The sequence below is a fragment of the Accipiter gentilis genome, chromosome 27 (assembly GCF_929443795.1).
Source record: "Accipiter gentilis chromosome 27, bAccGen1.1, whole genome shotgun sequence".
Lineage (NCBI taxonomy): Eukaryota > Metazoa > Chordata > Aves > Accipitriformes > Accipitridae > Astur > Astur gentilis.
The window spans coordinates 4,609,385-4,635,521 of NC_064906.1; positions in this window are offsets into that span (position 1 = coordinate 4,609,385).

A 26,137-nucleotide genomic window follows, 5' to 3' on the forward strand; every position below is an offset into this window, starting at 1 on the left:
ATCTTTTTTGTTTTAATTATTATTATTTTTTAAGGACACAGTCCTTTGCTTACACACCCAGGAAAATAATACTTCCATTTTAATAAGGTGAAAGTGGTCAATGCAGTATAATGGATGAATGGTGATAGTAAGATGAATTTGCTTGTGTCCTTTGAAAAAAAAAAAGAAAAGAAAATCAAGAGAGGGTGAAGCCATGGCAGAACAGTTATATGCTAGCTCATTCTTCAAAACAGAGTTCTCTAGATTCAAGAAAGACCTTTCTCCAATAGAAACCAAATTAGCAGTACTACTTTGAAGAAGCTGTTGTATGCCTCGCCTATCATGAAAGTGCTTCTATGTGCAGAGGTCTCTGCAGGATTAGTAAAACGTGTTTTTCCCTTATCTATGCCAAAACAGTAGCATCAGGCCTCAAGAGGGAAAGGTTAGCATATGCCACACTGCATGGGTAACTCAGTGTGAAAGAGTAAAACAGTCTTTCAAATTAGCCACACAAAAATATTCTGAGGATCTTCTACCGGAAACACAGATAATATGGAAAGAAATGGACAGATTTAATTGGAATGACTTTTTTTGCTACAACAACTTATGTAAGTACATGTGTATGCAGCAACATATAAACACATTTGTGCACACACCTAAACTAGGTAAAGAGTCTGAGGCGTGTTTCTCACTTATGTTGCTTATCAGCAGAAAGAGAAATGAGCCAGTAATATCTGCTGTTGCTCTTTCTGCACGAATAAGGTCATCTTTCCACCCTCCTTTCCCATCTTCTTGCCTGAAATATTTGGTGCTGTCATTTCAATACCCAGACCATTAAATCTAATCATTAGAAATTACTAACGAAATTTTTGTCTGAGGCACAGACAGTGTTTGAGTGATTGTCACAATCAAATCTCCAATTATTGTCCAAGTACACATCACCAGTATATTGCTACTCCAACATAACTCAAAACTGAAGGAGTGTAAAGAGTCAATATTTTATTTTTTTTTTTGTTGGTTGAAGAAGATAAGATAGGGGAAAAGAACATGCATCAAGCACAAACAGAATAGTACTTTGTTCACAGAACACCTGATGATATGCTGACGTCCCTCCAGTTTGTGCATCTCCTTTGATGAAAATGAAAACAAAAATTTTGAATTCTGTTTCTCAATGCATATCACTGGAAATCTGATGGTGGAACTGAAATCCTTACACCTATGAGAATACAGACTGAAAAGATGTCTGAATTTATTTAGCTAGAGCTAAACTTTCTTTTAAATTTTACCAACCAAGATGTTAAACAACAAATTTTAAAGTGCCTGAGCTTTTTTGGAAAAAACATTTCAAACAAATGCTTACTATAATTGTAGACAGATTTAATCTCATTGGAAAGATGATTCATTTATCTGACAGAGAAAACAAAACACTGAGATATCAATAAAGAGATAGCAATAAATACAGTTTATGCCTATATCCACGGTACTAGAAATTGTTCAAGAGCAACAAAAATAATAATAAAAAACTCAAAGTGACTTCAACAGTAAAGAAAAATGAATTTCATATAACAATAGTTGCAGTTTTGGCATGCTTACGGGGGACAGAAGGGAGCTCTTCATTTGAGCACTCATTTATGACAGGTTGTTTTGGATACTCAAGGTGATCATATACATGTGTAAACTAATAAGAGTTATGGAAATATGGAATAGGTTGAGACTAATATCTAAGGAATAAGGATACCTGAAAGTCAGGTATTCTCAGAGCAACTGGTTTAATAGCCTTGGTTTAGGAGTCCAATTAAAATTCATGGACAACATAGAAGAAGAAGGAAAACCACGACACATTAACAGTAGTACTTTCCTCTGGTCTGGAATCTCCTATCAAAGTGAGGCATGAGCCCTTCTCCTTTGAAGCTGTTCATGGATGCCTGAAGTAGACGTAAACTATTAACAGATTTTCAGCATAAATGCCCCAGGTTTAGAAAGCTAGGATATCTGTCTGGAGGTAAATTAAAAGTCTGCTGAAACCTGTAAGTTCAAATCAGTAAACTCTGAAATAACCCGGGGGATAAGTAAGAAGAGAGCTGCAGTCCTTAGGTTGTGGCCTGCACACTGTTTGATAGTGGTCGGTGGAGAATTCCCAGGTCAGACGGCAGTCTCTCCTGCTTGCTGCTGGTTCATTGAAGGGAAAAGGTGGTGAGAGAATCAGGTAGCAAAGAAGCATGTAGGGGATGCAACAGAGGAACAGAACAGATGGGCGTGGGAGATAAAATGCGGAGAAAAAGTGACAGCACAATCATTGCATTCTAGACAACTAAAAATACACAAATACTTTTATATTTGTTTCCCTCGCTGCAGTTGCCAGAAAGACGTCGCATAATCACAAGTAGAAGGGGAGATAGCACATGCAAATAGAAGTTACAGTGAAGGAGATGTATTAGTTGCTCTCTGCTCTCAACGATGCTGCTGTGTCTGAAAGTCAGAGAACTTGTGGCTTAGGAAATTTGTGACCCCGTACAGAAAAGACATTTCCTCCAGTTCTTTTGTGATGTCTGTGAATGGTAGCAGAGTTGCCTTGGACAAGATTGGCTGTTGTAACAGACATAAGGAAAAAAAAGTAGTTTCTAAGATGTGAGCTATTTAAGATCTTCAGGGTGAAATCTTACACTTTGAGAACTGTAAAGTATCAAATTCAAAGTTTTATTTTGTGAACAGAATCATTGCAAATGCCAAAAATTAAGGCTTGTTTACAGCTGCATAAAAAGTTACCAGAAAACAGCCTAGATGTAATTTTTGTGGCTAATAACGGTCCTATTAGTTAGCTATTTCCTGCTCTAGTTGGTTCTGCTAGAAGGCACTGAGAGGAGAAACTGGAACACAGGAAAAGCATCTTTCTTTTATTCAGTGGTTAAAAAATTCATCTGACAAATGGGGAATGTACTAGTGCTTTCAAGACTATTTTGCTAGGTATAATAAATAGATACGGGATAAAATCTACAAGCATTCCTGGGAGTGAGGACCAGCATCTTAAGTCTCTCAGTCCTCAGGTAAACCTCATCATGACTAGATACAGAGACATAATCTCCTTTGTATCACTTACTGAACTAACTTCTCTGGAATGGGCCACTGCTTCGGCAGGCTCTGAAGGAAGAACCCTGTCCTCCTAATTCCTCTATACAGGGGTTGGGCTAACCCACCACAGAGAGAATTAGGTGTATAGCTGGCGATAAATTTGCATTAGCTGAAATTAATCACAGACTACACTCAGTTTGCTGAGCACGAGGAGAAACAGGTTCAAGTATGCTTCTGTGTTTTGTGTTCCCCCTGAACCAGCTCAATGTATTTTCCCAGTTAGTATGTTGCATTGGCTGCCTGGAGTTCTCAGTTCAGAATTAGAAGTTCTTTACCCTTTTCTTTAGAAGAAAAAAAATATGAGGATACCAACAGGAACAGTGAAAGTATCCATTGGAATTTAATGCTAGTTTTATTATAGCCGAGGCACTTTAAGGACATAAGCAAGGTGAGCTCTGCAGAAAGGGAGAGCATCTTTTACTGGATCAACAAATACAGTGGGAATAGTACATGGATTTTGGGACACGTGTCCTCCTTCAAATGGAAACAGCCAGCTTGTCTAAAATATTTTTTTACAAACTAAACATACACATCAAAAAGTATTACATTATAGAAAGTTTGACTTTTAACAACCAAATTATCTTCTTCTTCAAAACAAGTTACCAATATTCTGGAAATCTTGATAGCCAAAGTGTTCATCACCTAATCAAGTAAATTTAAGGCTGTTGGTTTTACTATGTGCGAGAGACTGAAAGAGTTAATGCCTCAAACATTGTGGCGGAGAAGTTCTGCCTAAGGACGAACTCTGCATAACAAGGAACCCCGCCCAGCAAGGAACCTCAGGTGGAAAGTACCCATCGATCAGCACCCGTCCATCGGCACCCATCGATGGGCACCCATCGATCCGGCAGCAGGAGTGGGAGGGAGGCCGTGCCGGAGGGCGCTGTGGAAGGCGCACAGCTCCTGGTTCCGATAACGCTGCTCCAATGGGCTGAGAGGGGCAGCTCACCCTACGAGGGCAGAGATCGGTCTGCAGGGAAGGGGCCGTGACTCCGCAAACAATCCCCAAGCCCTCTCAGCCATTTCCCAAAGGAAATCAGCCTAATGGGTTCGAGTGCCCACCCGAAGGAGGGGCAAGGATGATAAAAGGGCATGAAATGAAGCCCCAGGTGCTCGTGCCCACCAGAAGTGGGCCCCTCGGCTGACTGGGCCCCTCAACGCTGGACCCGGCACCCGTGAGATCTTTCTCTTTCCCTTTTCCTCCCTTTAAGACATAAAGCCACCGACTGAGCCTGGGACGGGGAGCGGGTCCAGCCGCCCCTGGGCTCCTCTCTGAGGAGGAGTCTGGAGCGCGGGGGGCTCCGCTCTGAACCTCCTGACACGGCGGGGCGGGAGGGATCTCCCTCCGGAGCTTCTCCCCTCAGCTGGTCCCCAGATAAGCAGGGCTCGCGGGGCCTGCTCGGTGGCCTGCGGTTAGCGCGCCTGACGCGGTTCACTGAGGGGGTTTCCTGCCAACTCCTGTGGTGAGTGACTAAAAGTTGAGTTTTGTGAGTTAGAGGATCCCCGGTGTCGTTTCACCTTAACCCTGACCTGGGAACCGGCGAACCTGGGTCGTCGTCCTGAGAAATTGGGATGGGATACTATGTTTACATGATGTTTGATTTCTGATGTTTCACTCCACAAGTTTAAGCTGCCTTACTTAACTGAAGTTTACTGGGTCTCCTCTCAGCTATATTTCTGCAATACTACTGTCTAACTTTCAGAAAAAGTGCCAATAACATTTCTGTTTTGAAGTGTACAGTAACACAGGCATTTAAGTTAATGATTATGCTAATACCTGAGTTTATACATCCTTGTTAAGGCATTTCATTGTTTACATACTTAATGATCAGAGAGTTTTGTGTGTTACTGAACTGAAATTATGTAAGTGCTGAGCTTCTGCATTTGTGTGTACAGACTTGCACACATTTTATTTCCACAAAAAAACCCTGGGTATGTACTGAGGCCTACTACACAATAAAAGTTGTACTCTGGATAGAAAAGGTATGATTAAGTAAAGAAATATAAATGAAATGTAAACAGATAATGTTGCACTTATTTTTCATGCCAGCTTTGCCAAGGCCTCTGTCTTTTCATGAGTTTTAAGCAGGCATAGCAATAGGAAGAATTTGGCAAAAATCTCAAAGACATATCATGACATGGAATTGGCTAAAAATAGCTTCAGGCTAAATCAATTTTTTACCACCAAATAGCAATCGCATGTAAATTGTGCAGCCAGACCACTTTTACACAACAGCTTGTGTTGCATCTGACTTATTGTGGCATGACTTTACTAGGACTGGTGGCTTGGAGAGGCGAACTGTAGGCTTAATGTCAGTCCGGAAAAGGGGAGCAAGAACAAAGTGCTTTCTTATTGGTGATAATGTAAGTCAGAAATAAGACACATGTATTAGTCTATAGCTCTTCCTATGGAAAACGTTCTCTCCCAAATATCTTTTGTGAGGGGATCCTATGGCTTTCTTAGCACACATTTTTGAGTGCTATATGCTACTTCTTTTAGTGTCAAATTAATTAGTATTTATTTCCTTTTCTTTCACTCTCAGCATCGTAGGCATTTCTTTGGAGAACATATATGTTATCCACTGATTATTATTTACCGAGATTGTGGTAATATCTAGAGAAGTGTCAAGCATAATCTAAACAGAGAAGACACCATCTCTGCTCTCAGGAGACAGCAAGCAATTGTAGCCCAGTAAATACGATTTTTGCCATGACTAGTAAAAAGCTGTGAACCTTTAGCTGCCCTGGCAGTGCAGGGTCTCAGGGCTCATCCAGGCTCACAGCTGGGTTCAGCCTGGTTTGGCAGTTGCTGAGATGAGCAGTGCCTATGGGCTGCCTTTCTTCAGCTTTGCCCTGGGATCCCCAGTATGGCACCATCCTGGCCGAGGCAGGGACTCCTCAGGTGGCAAACAGCAGCCCTGGTGAGGAGCTGGGGCTGGGGGAGGCCACTGTGCCACTCTCTGGCTTTAGATGAGAGCCCCTGAGAGTAAAACAGGGGTTGTGAGATAAGAAACACAGAAAAGTTAGTCCCAAGTGGAAGAACAGAGAGAACAAATGTCCATCATGATCATCATACTGCTCCCAGCAAAGCCCTCAGTGTGCTTGTTGCTGTCCCCTCCTACTCCCCGCCCCCCCCTTTTCTAGGAAGACTGAAACCATCAGCCTCAGGTTAAAAAGGGACACAGGAAGGGTGAACACCACACCACAAAAAAAGTAAATACTAGGAAAGGGTTTCTTATTTTTTTTTTTTTTTAAATAGCAATTTAAATGGTATTATTAGACTTTTCTCTATTAAGCCGTGCTGTTAGTCTGTTAAAATATTGATTGAATTAACACTAACATTTTAGCCTGTGTATAAAATTCATCTCCTTTTGCACACGAGATTTTCAGCCTAAAAAAGTATAGCAGATTCAAATATACAATGATATTGTATATGATACTAAGCATTCTGCTTAGTTAGAAAATAATTCCTTGATTTGATCCTTCTTGGAGCCATGATAGCAAAATAGGCCTTCAAAGAGGAGAAGGTGGAAAAGTGTTCTTGAGTAGGACTTAAGAACTAAAGATTGTGGTGGAAAAATCTCTGGGGCCTTATTTGGCCCCGAACCTGACATTGGCTCTACCCCTATTTTCCAGGCATGTGACTGTAATATCTATGCCACATTTCAGTTTTCTACCCATTAAATGGAAATAGGTAAAACCCAGCACAATGGCATTTTTTCATAAAGATAAGAATAATGAAAAGAGGCCTTGTAATGGGGATGAAGTAAATGCATGCTATTCTTGTTTGCTGGTGTTTTTTTCCAGTTCAGGAAAGATTTTTTCCATTGATTTTCTCCAGATGCAGTGGGGAAAGGTCTTATAGGAAAAAATGAGGAAATAAGAAAGATAAAATTATGAAGGCAGTGTTAAGAATGGAGCATGTGCTTAACTATCCTCTTGCAGACTCCTAAAATGTGAGTGCAATCTTGATTTTTCTGTGTACTACTTTAATGCAGTTAAAGGCAAAGACTTGCAGCCTGTGCTGACAAGCTGGGAAATTTTATCCTGGCAAACAACAACTTTGAAATGAAGTTGAATGTTCATGGTGGATAACAAGCCAAATGTGAGCTCCCAAAAGAGAGAGTCAGAAGTATAAAGAGGGAAATCTTGTGTAAAATTAGGGTGCAATATTATCTTGGTATAGGTGCAAACACTACTGGAATGCAGTGCTCTTGGTGGTACTTGAAATTGGAGAAATTTTGTAGAAAATCTAGGAGAATGATTAAAAGATTTGGAAACAGGCCCCCTTGAGGGTTTTAATCAGCTTATCAAAGAGATAAAAGGGATAAATTTAAGGGGGGTGGCGTACGTGTTTGCGTGTGTGGGTGAGTGACTGTCTCGCATACTGGAAGTATCTCCTGGCAAACAAAACTTTGATCAAGGGTTCTGTAATATAGTAGACAAAAGTGTAACAAAATTCAATGGCTGGAAGCTGAAGCAAGACAAATTTAGAGTGATAGAATAAGGCTCCAATTTTTAACAGTGAAGATAATTAACTAGTGAGTACCTTGATGAAATTGTGGTTGGTTTTCCCTGGAAATTTCAATTAAGACTTGGCATATCTTTCTTAGCAAACTCTTTTAATTCTGCTGGAATTAATTCTGGTAAATCCCGTAACCTCTGTTATTTAAGAGGTCAGATGAGATTATCATAATGATAATTTATGGCTTTGCCATCTATGTTCAATAATCATTTATCTCATTTTTGCGTTGTCTCATACAAACATTTTCTTTTATCCTTTTTCCCCTAAACCCCCTTTCCCTGGATATAGACCCTACTTTCTGAATTCTACTCTGTCCACTGTCCTCTGCTTCCTTCTCTTGGACCCCTAAACTACAGACCCCTGTTCACATGTGCATTTTGTTTCTTTGGCTCACAACTTGAACAGGAGCAAGTCAGTAGATTGAAGATGTAAGAAGTCAATAATGTTTTCCCGAAAATATTGCCTCCCCAAAGAGCTAATGGCTAACTTTCATTAGCTAATATAAATACTAGGGGTCTGAGAGTAGGCTGGAAGTGATTAGAAAAATTATTTCAGTGTGCAAGGCTTTTATAACTTTGATTTTATGAATTGTCTTTTTTTTTTTAGAAGGGATGTATCTCTGGAACCTCTGTCTCCAGTGGTCCCCAGTGAGACAGAAAATTTCAATGAATTTATAAACAGGGAGGAAACCATTACCGCAGCAGAAATGCTGGTCTGATATAAGTTTTCTGAACAGTAAATGGATCAAGGTCCAAATTAGGTCTTCACTGTGTCAGGTGCGATGGTAACAGCCAAACAAAAACATCCCATAGCCTTAGGTCTGACAGTGTGTTAAATGAATTTGTATGCACACAAGAAGTGTCTTTCTGAAACATGAAGATGCCCGAGAGAGAGAGACTCTGGAAAGGTTTTACAGACATTTAATAGTTCAAGACATTATTTGTTCAATAACGAAAGAAAAAGGTTTAGAGAGCAATCAGATTTTCATGGACAAAAGCTAGGCTCTTGTCCTGAGGGGAGAAAGGATCACAGGCAGTGATTTTTGTATGTGTCAGGAAGAGATGCAAAAAAAGGGTTTGACAGCTGGAGAAGCGAGAGAAGAGAAAGAGCTGCTCATTCTATCTCATCCATTTTGTATGCTTTTATATTTCATTTCCTCTGAGCATGATTTCTAGCTCTTTCCTCCTCTCTCTATTAAATTGTTTCATTCTTTTTTACGCTGTTCTTAGCACAAAAAATATTTTTTTCATGTTCCTGCTCAGTGTTTTTTCTGTCCCACTGTTGTACACCACTCTCAATATTGAACCACGACATTTCTCAAACTTTTTGCAAGTGCATCCCCATGTTGGTCACATGTGTGTTCACATGACTGCTGTAGTCTCCCCTGATGTTGCATGTGTTTTACTGGTTATGCAGAAGCTAGTGAGAACTGCGTACAACCATGAACATCTACCCCTCCTCCCTGGAGGAAGTGGATACTTGCCAGCACATAAAAGTAGCTAACTCTCCCCGAAGTAGCATGAACGTTCTTGAAATCTCCCAAAAGATTTGAAACACAATTGGTTCTCCAGTTTGGTTCTCTCATACTTTCACCTGGTTTCTACTCTTCAAAAGTGCACTAAGAAATCTACACTAAGGCTGACCAGCCCACTAACCATGTGGTGATGGGGTGGCCCAAGAGCTGATCATGCATTGGAAAGAATGCCTTGAAGTGAGAACACCAAGAATTATAGCAGTACCAATAAAAGGGGGCAGACACTGGCCTCCAAGGCTTCTTACAATTTCACTATTCTTCCACCCTAAAGTACTACTGGTTTTGAATAAAAATGAAGTGACAAGACAATGAAATGCTACTAGTTTCAAATGAGACAGGACAACCTTCTTTATCTATAGAGCCACAAGGTTGCGATATGCACGTGGGCTAAAAAGGTGTCACTAACTTAATGCCTGTTATGAGTGTGAAAAAACTCCCATATCCCTAATCAGATTCTCCCCAGAAAAAGAACATAGCTGTAATTGTAGTAATGCTTTTTTAGTTCAGTCCATTCAAGAATTGGTTTAAGCCAAATGGTGGAACTGAATCTCAGCTGCTGCCCTGGAGCTGCTGTATACCAGCAAAATCTTTTGAGTACAAACATGATTTTTGCCTGTGGGAGGATGATGGGACCGGAAGGTGTCTTTTACTTTTGACAGGGATTAGGGTGATGCTTGTGGCATAATGTTTTGTTGGCCTGGCAAAAAATTCTGAGCCTAGGCCTCTTAAATGTCATGGAGTTTTCATAGGAAAGATTTTTATTAGGAAATGTCAAGGCAAATATCTAAGCATGGGATGGCTCAAAGCTGCCTGTCATACATACAGTATTGATGGATTCTTGGCTGTGTCTTTTGTTAAGTAAATGAGAATACTGGCTTCATGAATTGTGGTTACATGTCTAAATGCAAGAGCTGCCCACGCAAAACCTGTGTTGGAACTTTCTAAGCTGACATGGTCGATAGAAGTGAGAAGTTCTGATTCAAAATAAAGAATCAGGACATCTGTTTCAAGATTCATGCTTTTGGGGAGCTATGATGGAGGGGAACACATTACTTTAATGTGACAAATACTGATCATTTTGTTTCAAACTTTACTTTGATAAAGATACAAAGTGAAGATACTAAAATATTTGCCATTTTTCTGCAAATGCAAATAATAGATACATCTTAACCCTTTCTTTCGAACTTAGAGTTTAAAATTCCTCAGTATGATTCAGGCATACAAAGTGGAACCTGGGAATAAGAAGCAACAATTTTTCTGAAAAGTTATATCAAGAATATATATTTGGACTAGGTGATCATTGTAGGTCCCTTCCAACTGAACTACTCTAAGAAGGAGTATTTACATAATTATATATATAATGGGCTTCTTGATGGTGATACAAAGAAAGAAAAATACATCTGAGTACCAGCATAAATGCTGATGTAACTGCTTAACTGCACATGGGTTTCTGAAGACAGAAGTGTCTTTAAGCCTGTTTTCCATTTGACCCTTGTTTAGGTGGCATGTATACTGCCAGTGATATGAATTTCTGAAGCAATACCTTGAACATCAGCTTTTACACTACTAAGTTACAGGGCCACCTAATCAGCATTTTTATCATTGGGCTCCCATTCTCCTAATTATTGTCTTCCAAGGCATTCTTAAGAAAGATTTCAAGTGACACAGGAGAGATTTTATACAACATTTTTCATAAAGTCCAACTACGAACAAAATTGTGTACAGAAATTAATAGTCATGCTTTCCAAAATAAGGATGTGGCATTATCACACAAAACCACACTTAAAATCCAAGAGACAAGCCTAGGTTATAATTCTCAGTGCTGACTGTGATTCTTCTTGACTAACCTTAGTTCAACCTGTTTCAGCTAGTTATCTGTTTTTCCATTGAAAGGTGCCTATCTCTTCACCACCTATATTTATGTTAGCAAAAATGTATCTACAATCCTTCAGAACAAGTGTAAGAAGCAAAACCTAGCTTTGCCCATGTTAAAACTTTTTGCCAGCTCTTTTTCTGAGAAGTTGTGCTGAACAGATTCTGATAGGACTTTTTGGTATTCCAGTTAAAAATTTTACATCGGCAGAATATGGTAAAACTTCATGAGTATGTTCATCAAATATATATACCTGCTTAGCTGGTAAGTAATATCCAGTCTACACTGTAAATAAGGGAAACAGTCATGTCATACAGCTAGTATGCAGGACTCTAATTAAAAGCTGTGTCCACTGTTTATGTATATGACAAAAGAAATGTCTGAGAAGCATCTTCTCACTTACCCAGCTAACTGTTGGACCTGCATGTCACTTGCTAGCTGTAAGTGCTTCACTTTGCCCTTTTTACTGTGGGCGTATTTTTCTTGAAATAGATAAAAGACCACATTTTTTTAAAAAACGAGCTGTGTAACTTAGGTGCTGTGGTGGGTTGACCTGGGCTAGCTGCCAGACACCCATCCAGCTACTCTCTCAGTCTGCTTCCTCAACAGGATGGGGAGAGAAAAGATGAAAAAGTTCACGGATCAAGATAATGACAGGGAGATCACTTACCAAGTACTGTCAAAGACAAAAGAGACTAGATGTGGGGAAAATGAATTTAATTTATTGTCAAATACAATAGATTTGGATAGCAAGAATCAAAGACAAATCAAAACACCTTCCCCCCACCCTCTTTTCCCAGGCTCAGTTTCACTCCTTCATTCCCACTCCTCTACCTCCCGCTCTCAAGTAGCACAGGTGGGATGGGGGATGGAGGGTTGTGGACAGTCCATAATGGTTCTTCTCTGCTGCTCCTTCCTCCTCACACTTTTCCCCTGCTACAGCGTAGGCCCTTCCCATGGGCTGCAGTCCTTCAGGATAAGCCTGTTCCTGCGTGGTCTTCTCCACAGGCTGAAGTTCCTTCAGGAAATGTCCACCTGCTCCAATGTGGAGTCATCCATGGGCTGCAGTGTAGACATCTCCTCCAGCTGTTCTCTCCATGGGCTGCAGGGGACTCTCTGCTCCACTGTCTGGAGCACCTCCTCACCCTCCTTCTTCTCTCACCTTGGTATCTGTAGGGTTGTTTATCTCATTGAAAATGGTCTGTGTTGTGTCAGAGAACAAGAAGGGCTTTAAGTGTGTTAATAGCAAGAGAAAGTCTAAAGAAAACATTGGCCTGACACTTGTTGAAGATGGTCATCTGATGAATAGGGGTGAAGTAAAAGTAGAGGCATTCAGTGCTTTTTTTGCCTCAGTCTTTAATAATACTGGTAGACCTTGGCCTGCCTGGTCCCCTGAGTCAGAGGACCATGAGTGTGGGAGCAGTGACTTTCCATTTGTGGACACTGAAATTGTAACGGACTGGCTGTATGAGCTCAATGTTCAGAAGTCCCTGGGGCCTGATGGGATTCATCCCAGAGTACTGACGGAACTAGCAGATGTTATGGCAGGACCTCTCTCGATCAACTACCAAAGATCTTGGGAGTCTGGGGAGGTCACTGCTGACTGGAAGCTAGCCAGTGTTATTCCAATTTACAAAAAGGGCATGGGGGAAGACCCAGGGAACTGCAGAAGTGTTACTTTAACCTCAGTTCCTGGAAAAATTATGGAGAAGATTATACTGGGTACCGTTGAAAGGCATTTAAAGATTAATGCAACCATCAGGCACAGTCAACATGGGTTCACAAAGGGAAAGTCCCTTTAACTAATTTGATATCCTTTCATGTTAAGGTCAGTGACACAGTGGATGAAGGGAAGGTGGTAGATGTAGTTTTTCTGGATTTTAGTAAAGCTTTTGATACTGTCCTTCACAGCATCCTTCTGGACAAGTTGTCCAGCTGTGGGATGAGTGGGTTCATGGTGCATGGGGTGAAGAACTGGCTGAAGGGCAGGGCTCAAAGGGTTGTAGTAAATGGGGCTGCATCTGGCTGGCAACCGGTTACCAGAGCTCACTTCTAGGGCCGCTCCTGTTCAGTATATTTATCAATTATCTGGATGCAGGAGTTGAATGTACCATTAGCAAGTTTGCGGATGATGCCAAACTGGGTGGTGGTGTCGTCTCTCTTGAGGGACAAGATGCCTTGCAGAGGGATCGAGATAGATTGGAGCATTGGGCTATGATTAATGGGACAAAATTTAGTAAGTCCAAATGCCTGATTCTGCACCTGCAACAGAGTAACACCAGGCACAAGTAAAAATTGGGAAAGGAGTGGCTGGAGATCAGCCCTGCAGAAAGGGGTCTGAGGGTGCTGGTCAGCAGCAGGCTCAGTATGAGTCAGCAGTGAGCCCTGGCAGCCAAGAGGGCAAACTGCATCCTGGGGTGCATCAAACACAGCATGACCAGCCGGTCAATACAGGGGATCATCCCACTGTATTCAGCATTGATGTGGCCTCACCTTGAGTACTGTGTGCAGTGCTGGGCCCTGCAATTTACGAAGGATGTGAAGGTCCTTGAACATGTCCAGAGGAGCACAACCAAGCTGGTGAGAAGGCTGGAAGGCATGTCCTTGGAGGAGCGGCTGAGGATCTTGGGCTTGTCCAGTCTGGAGAGAAGGAGGGCAACCTCATTGCTCTTGACAGCTTCCTGAGGAGGCGACGTGGAGAGGGAGGTGCTGAGCTCTTCTCCCCGGACTCCAGGGATAGGATACGTGGGAATGGTTCAGTGCTGCACCAGGAGAAGTTCAGATTGGATGTCAGGAAGCATTTCTTTACCAAGAGGGTGGTCAAACCCTGGAACAGGCTTCCTAGAGAGGTGGTCAATGCCTGAAGCCTGTCAGTGTTTAAAAAGCTTTTGAACAATGCCCTCAATAAGATGCCTCAACTTTTGGTCAGCCCTGAAGTGGTTGGGCAGTTGGACTAGATGATTGTTGTAGGTCCCTTCCAAGTGAAACATTCTGTTCTGCTCTATGTTTTTTCTCATTCCTAATTCTCACAGCTGCTATGCAGTGTTTTACCCTGTCATGGTTTAATCCCAGCTGGCAACTAAGCACCACGCAGCTGCTTGATCAGTCCCCAAACCCAGTGGGATGGGAGAGAGAATTGGAGACAAAAAAAGTAGAACTTGTCGGTTGAGATAAAGACAGTTTAATAGGACAGAAAGGAAAATAATAATAATAGAATTGGAATATACAAAACAAGTGATGCACAATGCAGTTGCTCACCACTCACCGACTGATGCCCAGTTAGCACCTGAGCAGTGATCCCCCCCAGGCCAATTCCCCCCAGTTTATATACTGGGCATGATGTCACATGGTATGGAATACCCTGTTGCCAGTTTGGGTCAGCTGTCCTGGCTGTATTCCCTCCCAGCTTCTTGTGTCCCTCCAGCCTTCTTGCTGGCTGGCATGAGAAGCTGAAAAATCCTTGACTTAGTACAAGCATTACTTAGCAACAACTGAAGACATCAGTGTGTTATCAACATTCTTCTCATACTGAACCCAAAACATAGTGCTATATCAGCTGCTAGGAAGAAAATTAACTCTATCCCAGCTGAAACTAGGACAAATCCTTTCTTAAATAAGTTTCCCAGAGAAGCCACCATCTTGGCTGAGATGCTCAGCTGTACCCTGTGGTGGGTCTGTTGGAACCGGCTGGAAGCAGATGGAACTGGCTGTGTCCAATTTCGGGCAGCCCCTGGCATCTTATCCCAGAGGCCAGCCCTGCAGCTCCCCTGCTGCCAACACCATCACCCTATGGAGACACAAAAGTCTCAGTAAACTGTCACCTTTGTCCAAATATACATGATTTTACAGTGTTAATGAATATCTTAATCTTACTAGAGGTGAGAGTTAATTTTTAAAGAAGAAGCATTGAGAAATTGCTAGAAACAAAGAAACATCAATTTTATGTATCAAACGACAAATCATACTGGAAGGCACCAGTGAATCTAAATAATGTTTCTGTTTTGGCATATTTAAAGTTAATTAAACCTGAGAGTTCTTGAAAAAGTCAAACCTTTTCCTCCTTTCTCTGTACTCTGTTCAAACTCTAATTTGACAAGTATTAGTCTTAAGCAAATGCTATAGAAGACTGGCATGATGAGTAATCTCACATTTCCTCTAGCATTGCATTTATCATTCAGTTGAGTTTTAATTAAAGGCAAACAAGAATTCCAGCAAAAAATAACATGTATGAATATTTCTAAGTGGGGAAATGCTTTGAGGTCTCATAATAAGTCTTGTTTTCCTCTCGTAATTTTCAAAGACTGTTATATGTTTTCTCTCCCCCTTTTGGATTTGCAATTTTATTGGGGATTTTGTTCTGCCCAAAATATGTGCTTAGGCTAGAGGTGACACTGTCTGGGCCACAGAAACAAAACTGACTGCAGTGTTTTTTCTCTGCTGCACCGTTCACAGGGTGCGCTGAAAGTCTGTGTTTGTGTGGTTGCAAGGGATACACTAACTACGCTGAGCTAGCATATCTATTTCACACCTTGACTGATAATTCACTAAAGTGCTGTAACTTGATTGTGTTTCATTTAGTACCATTAGTATAAAAGTATTATCAGTTCTGATGGGTCTCTGTATTCTTCACCTTATGAAATAGACTCAGGCAAACTCATTTCATAAGTGATAAAATGTTTCTCTAGTGCCATGCAAAATAGATATTTACACCCTGTTATGAATTCCCCTGAACCACCCTAATTTCCAAAACTTGCAAATTATGTCTGAAATGGGCTCCACAAGCACACACAACTTAGCAATGTGTTACTGCAGTGGTACTTGCTTTGGCACTGGTGTAGTACTGACTTTGCAGTGTGTTGGTGGGGCAGAGCAATGAAAATTGTGGGAGCTCATCTGCTTTTATTTCCTCCTCTGAGATTCCCCTGAAAGAATTAAAAAGAGGCAAACCTTAATATTAATTCAAAATGGGCCATTGCTCTTGTCATTCTGTCTTTTGCTGAAGGAGCTTTTCTTGGGAGCAGTCATTAACAGGTCAGGAGATTTTAAATTGCCCCCTCAAATCTATATTACATCTTTAGAATAGCTTTCAATAATTTGGGATTACTGTGGTGAAAAATTCTCTGGCAGGTACCTGTCCATCGTGAAGAAACTTTGCAGTAAAGTTGTACAGTTGTGTTTTGTAAATGTACAATAGGGAAGGAATTCAAGAATACTTCAAACAGAAGTCTGTAAATAATAAATGTCAAAATTCCATTTCTGATATTAATCGTTTGTCTAGAGTTTTGTATTTAAGATTACATTTATTTAGTTTTTGTCTGATGCATGACTTTTGTAACTCCCACACTTACGCAAATCCTATCCATAAGATGCAAAATACAGCTGTCATACATGTTATCCATTGCTCCTGATCTACTTCTGTGTTAAATGCCTTGGCTAAACAATAGGACAAGCTTTAGTATAATGATGTTAATCAAGTTTATAGTTTTGAAGTGCAAAATGAAATGTGACACTATACAATAGTGTTTGATTTGAACTATGTCCAAATTGGTATTGCATTGTACTTTTGTAAGTATTTTTTTAAAAAAATAAAATAAAAGCAGAAGTTTACATAGGGGAAAAGTCCCTTTTAAATGCAATGTAAAAAAGTGATAAGTATTTTATTGACGGGAATAAAAACGTAAAATGATTTTACACAAATGAGCCTTCTACAAAAGGCCACTACTATGATGAGGCATTGCTTATCCATCTTTAAAGTATTGTCGACCATCCTAAAAATTGATCTTTGCATTAATGCTCTGCCATTTTCCCCTACTAAGACTACATTTTGTGGGTGGCCTAGAGAAAGAAAATGGGAATAATTATCTTTTAAAATGTAACATAATGAAATGTAATATATATGAAATGTACAAATGTAATGTATAATGGAATTTTAAGAAGTGTTATAATGTATTTTTTGAAGGTACTGAGAAATGAGAATGCTACTGCCACTCAGGAAGCATTCCTTTTTTCAAATTAGCATAAAACAAAGTTATTCTATTTGTAAACCCAAGCAAGATTTATTAGGTTTTTAATTCAGGTCATCCTATCTTAAGTAATCATCTTTTAGCATAGAAATAAATACTCCCCAACTTGTAGGATTATACAGGATGTCAATTGGCTAGGCTTCTTAGTGTTAGTTTATTTGGATTGTTAGTAGGCCTTCTATAGAGGCAATTGTTTGGTAATTGTTAATTTATTATTAAAACTATTGTTTCATGATCAATATTTGTGTACTTGAAGCAGTAACTTTTTAAGATGCAACAGAAATCCAATTCCCATCAACCCTGTGTGACCATGTACAAGAGTTCTGAAAATGCTTGTTAAATACAATTCTGTGGCTTTTTCCTCCAAAGAGAGACACTGTACATTTATGTGAGAACCATAACTCATGAGCTGATTGGAAATTTCCTTTAGAGTTCTAAAGTTTGAGATATGTTTGAGCCTGTGAAGTCCTTCCTTTGGTGGGATCCCAGGAAGGGGTATCACAGGGCAAGAAAATGGCATTTTAAATGACATTTAAATAGAACCATAGAATTGTTTACGTAGGAAAAGACCTTCAAGATCATCAAGTCCAACATCAACCATGCCCACTAAACCATGTCCTGAAGTGCCTTGTCTATGCACTTTTTGAATACCTCCAGGGATGGTGACACCACCACTTCCCTGGGCAGCCCATTTCAATGTCTGACAACCCTCTCAGTAAAAATTTTTTTCTAATATCTAACCTAAACCTCCCTTGCCGCAGCTTGAGGCCATTTCCTCTCGTTCTATCTCCAGCCACCTGACAGAAGAGATCAGCACCCATCTCACTACAACCTCCTTTCAGGTAGTTGTAGAGAGCGATAAGGTCTCCCCTCAGCCTCCTCTTCTCTAGACTAAACAGCCCCAGTTCTCTCAGCTGCTCCTTGTAAGACTTGTGCTCCAGGCCCTTCAACAGCTTCGTTGCCCTTCTCTGGGCACATTCCAGCACCTCAATGTCTTTTCTGTAGTGAGGGGCCCAAAACTGAACACAGTACTCCAGGCAGCCTCACCAGTGCCAAGTACAGGGGAAAAACCACCTCCCTGTTTCTGCTGGCCACACTATTTCTGATACAGGCCAGGATGCTATTGGCCTTCTTGGCCACCTGGGCACACTGCTGGCTCATATTCAGCCAGCTGTCGACCAGCACCCCCAGGTCTTTTTCTGCCAGGCAGCTTTCCAGCCACTCTTCCCAAAGCTTGTAGCACTGCATGGGGTTGCTGTGACCGAAGTGCAGGACCCGGCACTTGGCCTTGTTGAACTTCATACAATTGGCCTCAGCCCATCGATCCAGCTTGTCCAGATCCCCCTGTAGAGCCTTCCTACCCTCAAGCAGATCAACCCTCCCTCCCAACTTGGTGTCATCTGCAAACTTGCTGAGGGTGCACTCAATCCCCTCATCCAGATCATTGATAAAGATATTAACCAGAACAGGGCCCAACACCGAGCCCTGAGGAACACCACTTGTGACCTGCCGCCACCTGGATTTCACCCTGTTCACCACAGTTCTCTGGGCTTGTCCATCCAGCCAGTTTTTCACCCAGTGAAGAGTACACGTGTCCAAGCCCGAGACGCCAGCTTCTCAAGGAGTATGCCATGAGAGACAGTGTCAAAGGCCGTACTGAAGTCCAGGTAGACAACATCCACAGACTTCCCCATATCCACTAGGCGGGTCTCCTGGTCATAGGAGGAGATCAGGTTGATCAAGCAGGACCTGCCTTTCATGAACTCATGATGGCTGGGCCTGATCCCTTGGTTGTCCTGCACATGCCACATGAGCGCACTCAAGATTAACCACTCCATAATCTTCCCTGGTACTGAGGTCAGCCTGACAGGCCTGTATTTCCCTGGACCTTCCCTCCGACCCTTCTTGTAAATGGGCATCACATTGGCAAGCCTCCAGTTGTTTGGGATCTCCCTCGTTGACCAGGATTGCTGATAAATGATGGAGACTGGTTTGGCAAGCTCCTCTGCCAGCTCCCTCAGTCCTCTTGCATAGATCCCATTTGGTCCCATAGACTTGTGAATGTCCAGACAGTATAGCAGAGCATTAACTATTTCCTCCTGGATTAAGGAGGGTATATTCTGCTTTCCATCCCTGTCTTCCATCTCTTTTAGTCTGGAAAGGTTTTATGTATCAGAAAGAAATGAAAATATTAATACTGCAAGGTACTTTATATTAACCTGGCTCTCACCTCCACCATTTGTGAGAGGCACAATATAGATAACAGCTTCACAGGTACACTTTAAATGACGATTCATTCATAGAGAATGGTCTGAGATTCTTGGAGAAAAATACAAAAATGCCTTGTACTGCTTGATTTATTAATTTAAGTCATTTTGAAGTGTTGCACAGAGCTTTCAGTGTGCTTCCTAAATCAAGTTATTTTATTTCATGAACACTAATAGAATTTGCAGTGCTGCTGCAAACAGGAGTGGGATTTCCCAGCTGGCAGATGGTCCACTACAATTGAAAACTCATGAGCAGAGCAATATGAAAGGAATCTCTCACATAGCTGAATTCTGTCATTTAAAGAGTCTTGCTTATAATCAGAATTAGATACCTAATATTCAAGTCTCCTGAATGTTTAGCTTTTGAAATAGCTTAAAGGAATAAATAAAATACTAATAGTTCATTGAAAAGAATGACCTCTACTGATCTATATGCCTCAGGCCAAATCTGATTCTTAGTTAAATCTGCAAAATGCTGTTTAAGTCAATGGGGTAATAAGGACATAGCTGAGAGACCAGCTGAGTGATTTTTAAATAGACAAAGTTCAAGTGAGATGTAGCTTAGAAAGCATCTAAAACTGAACAGCCTTTTCTTTGACTAAAGAGTACCTCATGTTTTGATCAGGTTGTTTTTCACAGACAAACAGTTTTTTCTTTGCTAAGTAAGTAGAAAATAGATTCTTGTTGGACAAAAAAGAAATGGCTGGAATTTTTAATGAAAATAACGTAAGTGATTTCATTCTACTTACACAAGCAAATTTACTTATGGAATTTCAGAGGGCACTGAACAAACACAAAAGTTAGCAAGAGGAAATTAGTATGATAAAAGAAATCATCAAACAAAACGAGTAAAAAAGTGTCTCACTCTTGCCCTGGATAGATATCAGGAAGTCAGACTTGAGTAAGAAGAGAATTTGGTCAATGCCAGAGTGGTTTTAATACAGTTATCATGAGTAAAGCTCCATTTTCCATTCTGCAATTTTATTTTATATTTTTTTAAGATTTAAGAATATATGTAATTCTGAAATAAGATCAAATCAAGTCCCACCAAATTGAAAAACTAGAAAAATATTGAACACATACCCTAGAGTATCTGAGGCAACTTTAGAGCTCTCAGGTGGCACCTGAGGAAGATTCTACCTGGGACTATTAGGTCAAGAGTCCTTAAATTAATTGGAGTTCATTTGCACCAAGGATGCAAATTCCTGGATGACTGGGATAATGGTTATTCCAACACAAGACTCTTTCACCATTTCTTGTTGGAGCCATTCCATTTTAGCCATTCTTTGGTAGAGAGATTTTTATGTTGTTCTCTGGCATCCCTAATCATTAGACTATGAAGTTACTCTATCCTCTGTCTCTCTTTCTGGCCCAATGCAGTTATAATGTTTTATGTAAGGTGCAAAAGCTCTGACTGGCAGGGTAGAGGGGGAGAGAGAGAGACTGCTTGTCTCCACATCACCTAAAACTTTCAAGGTGGAAGTTGAAGTTGCATCTGATGAAATATTCCAAATCTCAAACAAGTTTTCTGTGTGGAGTTAGCTTGGGTCCTGCTGATGTTTCTCACTTTTTCTGTTTTGTTAGTGCCAGAAAGTCTTTTTTTCAGGGGGGTGGGGAGTAGGCAGGGAAGTATTCACTTCTGATAATTTCTGGGTTTCATGTAACTTCATTTTCAGGTGAAAAGGCTTTGTGTTGGAAAATTCCCAACAAGCTTTAGTTACATACTTAGTCTGAGGTCAGATGTCTTCTTATGTCTGATGAGGCATTGCAAAACCTTGCCACTTTATTCAGGGGGATAAATAAGGAATTTGAATCAACAGAAAGATTATCTTGGGTCTTATCCCTTCTTCTGAATCCCCATATAACTATATACCATCTAGGCTTCATGAGGCAAAAGAAGCTGAGTATTTCTGAATGATTATTTTTACAGCCCTAAGGACAGATAAATTTTAATCTGATTATTTTGAAAATGTAATTTTTAACCTTTTATCATGGTTTACATAATGGCATGTCATAATGATATATTACAGATTCGTTGGGGAATACTTGTATGGTTCTGGAAAACTAGCACTCCTCACCAAAATAAATACTGTGCCTTCCAGATGCAGAGTACTGATCTTGGCAGACTGGTCTTTTGAGACGTCAAAAAACAGTGATGATTCTTTAAATAAGATACTTTGTTCTGTTAGAGCATTTGTGATTTTTATGGTATTTTCCTTCAGCTATTCCAGTGCTACGTAGTATAGAGCATACACCTTATAAATACATAAATAAATAAAAAGCAGTGGGATGGGAGCAGAGACTTAAACTGCTATGCTTTGTCTTAGTTAGTCTCCAGTTTATCCACGTACTTTGCTCATAATAGATCACAGATTTTTTTAAGTTTCAGGCACTGTGAATGAAATGACTTACTAAGTTAACCTGTTTTCTTGGATTTATCTGATATACTGACAAAGATTAAACTGTGTCCAATTAAGAGATCTAGCCAGTCATAACATATTCCAGTATGTCTGCAGTATGGAATGTGAACTCATGTCTCTACTTCACCAGAAAATTGAAAATCCCAAGAAAATCTGTTTTCTAAAATGCATATATCTATAAGCAGTTTTCTTTTTTAGATGAAGTATTTCTGTTAAATCCCTCAGTAAAAAAAAGAAGCTTTTAATTAGGAGTTTTTCTAAGTTAGTTTCCCAAGGGCAAGTAGAATTGTATATGAAGGGATATTTTTTTTCCAGTTAGGACAGAGATTTATTAATTTTAATGTTAACTTCCAATGCTATCCCTAGTGAACTGGAAATCTTCTTGGGTTTATGACACTTTATCAGGAGCTGGGAATTAACCTTGGAGCTCCCTGGTGAATGCTCTGTTTTTCTAGCAGACTATAGTACTGGACTACTGCAAAGACAATTGGTAAGAGGAATCTTAAAAAAGGAAGTCCTTGGTTTATGTCCCTGCTTTTGAACCACCACCACTTATAAATGTGTCTAGCCCCAAAGTGGAAATTTCTGTTTTATGGAAATGCATTGGTGTTTTGGGGAGTATGTTAAGGGAAAGAGAGGTGTTACCTGTTGCTGGTGGGAGTTGTGCCTGTCTCAGAAAGAATGTGCCTTGCCTTAATTTTTCAAATACCAGAATTCTAGGTTTGATTGTAAAGTCCAGGTTAGTTTCTTTGAAAATTTATTTCTCTGTATTTTCACATCTGGGTTCAAATTCTCAATAGTTTGATTTTTTTATCAATATTTGGAGTGGAGTCTCACTAAACTTCTACATTATATGTATGCAAAACAGCCATTGTTGATAGATCTTCCCCCCCATCTCTCTCTCCCACCTACCTACTATATCACACAAAGCAGTGCTTGGATGGTTTTTCAAGGACTAAAGTCTTTAAAGTTGAAAGAAAAACTTAAAAGACAATCAAGGAAAAAAGCAGACCAACAGGAGACCACTGAAACCTGAGGAACAATGAGATCCTCTCTTTCAGCTCTTATTTAAGATATCACATCTGGCAAACTGATATAAAAACACAGTCCCATGTTTTCTATTTTTTTTTTTCTTTGCCTTGCTTTCTTTTGTAGGGACTAAGTGAAACTACTTTGTATTTTGCAATCTGCCAGTACCTATATGGAGCTTCACAGTTTACCAGAAAATGAAGGATGCGTATTGGAGGTGGTAGGGGAGAAAGAACTTTGACTCCAAATTATGCAAATAAAACAACAACGACAACAATACAAAACCAAAACAATGCCCCTACCTTCTCTACTGCTTACAGATAAGTGCCACATTATATATGCAGTGATGTCTTGAAAGCCAGAGCTGGTATTGCTACAGCAGTACTTCTCAAGCTGTCTGCACAGTACAAAGCACTTTATGGAAGCTGAGACATTGTCCTGAGAGTGTCAAAGTATTTTAGGGCTGGTTTTTGTGTTTGTTTTTTTTTTTTTTGTTTGTTTTGTTTTTTTTTTTAATGGACAAGATCATCTCAGTCCAGTATCTCATGTCTGTGGAACAGGAAGAATTGCAACCTGTCTGGGGCTTACTGATCGTGCTTAGCTACAAACCAGAATACACTAATGCAGCTAAAAGAGTGCTCATGCACTCAGTAGCAGTATTCAGTATGAATAGTAATAAAGTTAGTTTTTATAGTGGCTCAAGTTCTCAGAGGTCCTTTTCATTCAAATGTTTGGCCTTGGGGGAAAAAAAAAAATCAAAATTGAGGCATCTAAAGCTCCTAAATTGAAATGTGACATGGAGAGAGGGGATTGGCATGAGATTCAGCAGAGCATGGCTAAGGAAACAAGGAGTAAGACCATTCGAGTCTGAAAGGATCAAAGTATTAAAAGTCTTTTGCATGAGATGTGCAGTCTTGTAATCGATATGATGTTTAACTCAATGAACAAATACTTCAATACTGAGAAAATATGTTCTGATTAGTTCAAGTGACAAAACGTGCTGTTACATTCTGAAACTGCTGGACCCTGCACAATTGCTTTATCAACAAAGGCTGCAAACACAACAGTGCATTAGTCCAATCTCCCATATATGAGTAAGGATGTGCAAACCTTTGCTTAACTGAACTACAAAATGGAACAGTGGCTTAAACAGTGTGTAAAATCCTGGCCATTAAGAGAAACTCTGCTAAAGGAGATATTTCTGTACTCACAGTAATATCTACTAATTTCAGCTGGCTCAGTCAGCAGAATGTCTTCCTGTGTTTTTCTTACTATGTTCCAATATTCCAACTTAATATTCTCATTAGGAGAAGGAAGTAGAAACAGAGACACAGCAGCAGGAATTATTCCAGTTATTTTGTGCTGCTCTATTTATAAAAAAGTAACACAGTGGGGCTAGGCAAAATGCAAGCTTTCTTGAATTTTAGGTGAAAAGATATAGGGTGAGCATAAAAGTAGAGGAAATAAGCTTGAAAGATAGCTGAATACATAATGATGTTATTGAACACTGTAGTGACGTGACTCTTGCTATTGCTCTGCCTCTGTATTTTCCTGACAGTCAGCTCAGATTATTAGAGAACAGTGTAAACTATGGCTGAAAAGGAATAATCCAATTTAGAAATTCACAGCCATTGCTAGCCTTAATGCATTTTGCCTTGGTAAGAAGGCTGAAAATAGAGAGCAGAGATATGCAATGTGATATACTGTTCTATGCTAAATGTATTTTACAAAGCAGCCACACAAAGCCAACACTTGATGCAATCCTTTAAGTAAACACCATTATTACTACCCTTATGCTCAATTTTGTGTATTCAAGGAGACCAGGGACCTCATGGTCTAAACTGGGGGGTAGGTGAACAGAAGGAAACAGACAAAAAGAATTATTATTCTTCTTCTATAGATGGGAATTTTGGCAGGCTGAAAGTATGTGATTGGGTGCCAAAACATAAAATAAATCCAGATTACCATGTAATTTCCCCAAATTAAAGCCCACTTTTACTTCCAGTGAAAAAACATCTTTGAACCATATGGCTATTGTTGGATGGTGGTGGCATCAGGCTTTGTGGGCCAGGCATAGAGTGCTTGATAAAGCTACAGTTCTCTGTTTCCCAAGGCTGCTTTCACTATACATTAATTCAATCCAGATGTTTCTTCAATATAGAATACACTTCGGAGGCTGATTAAGACTTTTTCAGCCATGTTTGCTGGTAATTTCTGCACTATATCTAGTAACAATCCATTCCTGCAGCACATTTCCCAAACACTTGTAGAATGAGCAAAAGGCCTATTGAACAGCAGACCTTTGCTGGGCACACCATTTCCACAGAGTGGGCTTGTGAATAGTTTCAGTGTGGAAGCAGGAAGGGTTTTACGAAGTCTGCACAGACTTTGGTCAGCTGGAATACACCACTTTTCAGAGAGCATTCACTTTGCTTAGTCCGATTTCTGGGCTTACTGGTCTGGATTTTCTACCCACTGAGTCAGCAATATTGCATGAAGAGAGTTTATACAGAGAGAAAGCAATATTCAGACAAAGGCACCCAAGGTGACACGGACTGATTTGTGAATGAATTTTTTCATTTAAATATTGTAAAGCGTATTTGAGAAAAGGTACAGAGAAGAGGATACAGAGGATACATGATATTTGATAACATTTTTGTGTGAAGAAATCACTCTTTGGTTTGCTGAAACCAGAAAACAAAGATAAAAGATAGATGTGTTGCTTTCTATGTCAATAATTTGTTTAATCTGGGATCAGACCCGGGTAATAAAATGTCCAGCATAGAGATACTATTTTCCAGAGGAGCCATGAGAGACAATGACACAGCTTAACAAGCAGTTTTTCTACAATTTAGAGAGCAGATAGTACTGTTGTCTGCATTAAAGGTATAGAACTTGCCTGGGGCCCTCAGAAGGAAATGTGAAAGAGAGTGAATTAGGAAATGGGTAGTTGCAGCAAAAAATAATTACTAGATAGCCCTTAAAGGTTATGGTAAAGACCAGGGGCTAAACACTGCCACCTTTAGCACTGGGCTGGGTGGTTGTAAGTCATGGTGAGGATTTCATCTGGCCAGGGAACATTGTGTAAGCACTCTTAGATGGAGAAACATTACAGAAGTATTTTTCTCTCGATAAGACTGCATAATGACAAGTTGACCTACAAGTAACTAAGGTGACTGAGGTCTACCTGAGCCATGGAATTTCACATCTGAAGCAGTTAAGAAGGAACAAGAAAAAGCTCTGGAACACTATTAGTTTAACCTTAATTTACAGAAACATAATGAATTTTTATTCCTTGTGAGCAGGATGTGCATTTCTCACCAGTACTATCCAATAAGTGGATACTGACACACTGCAG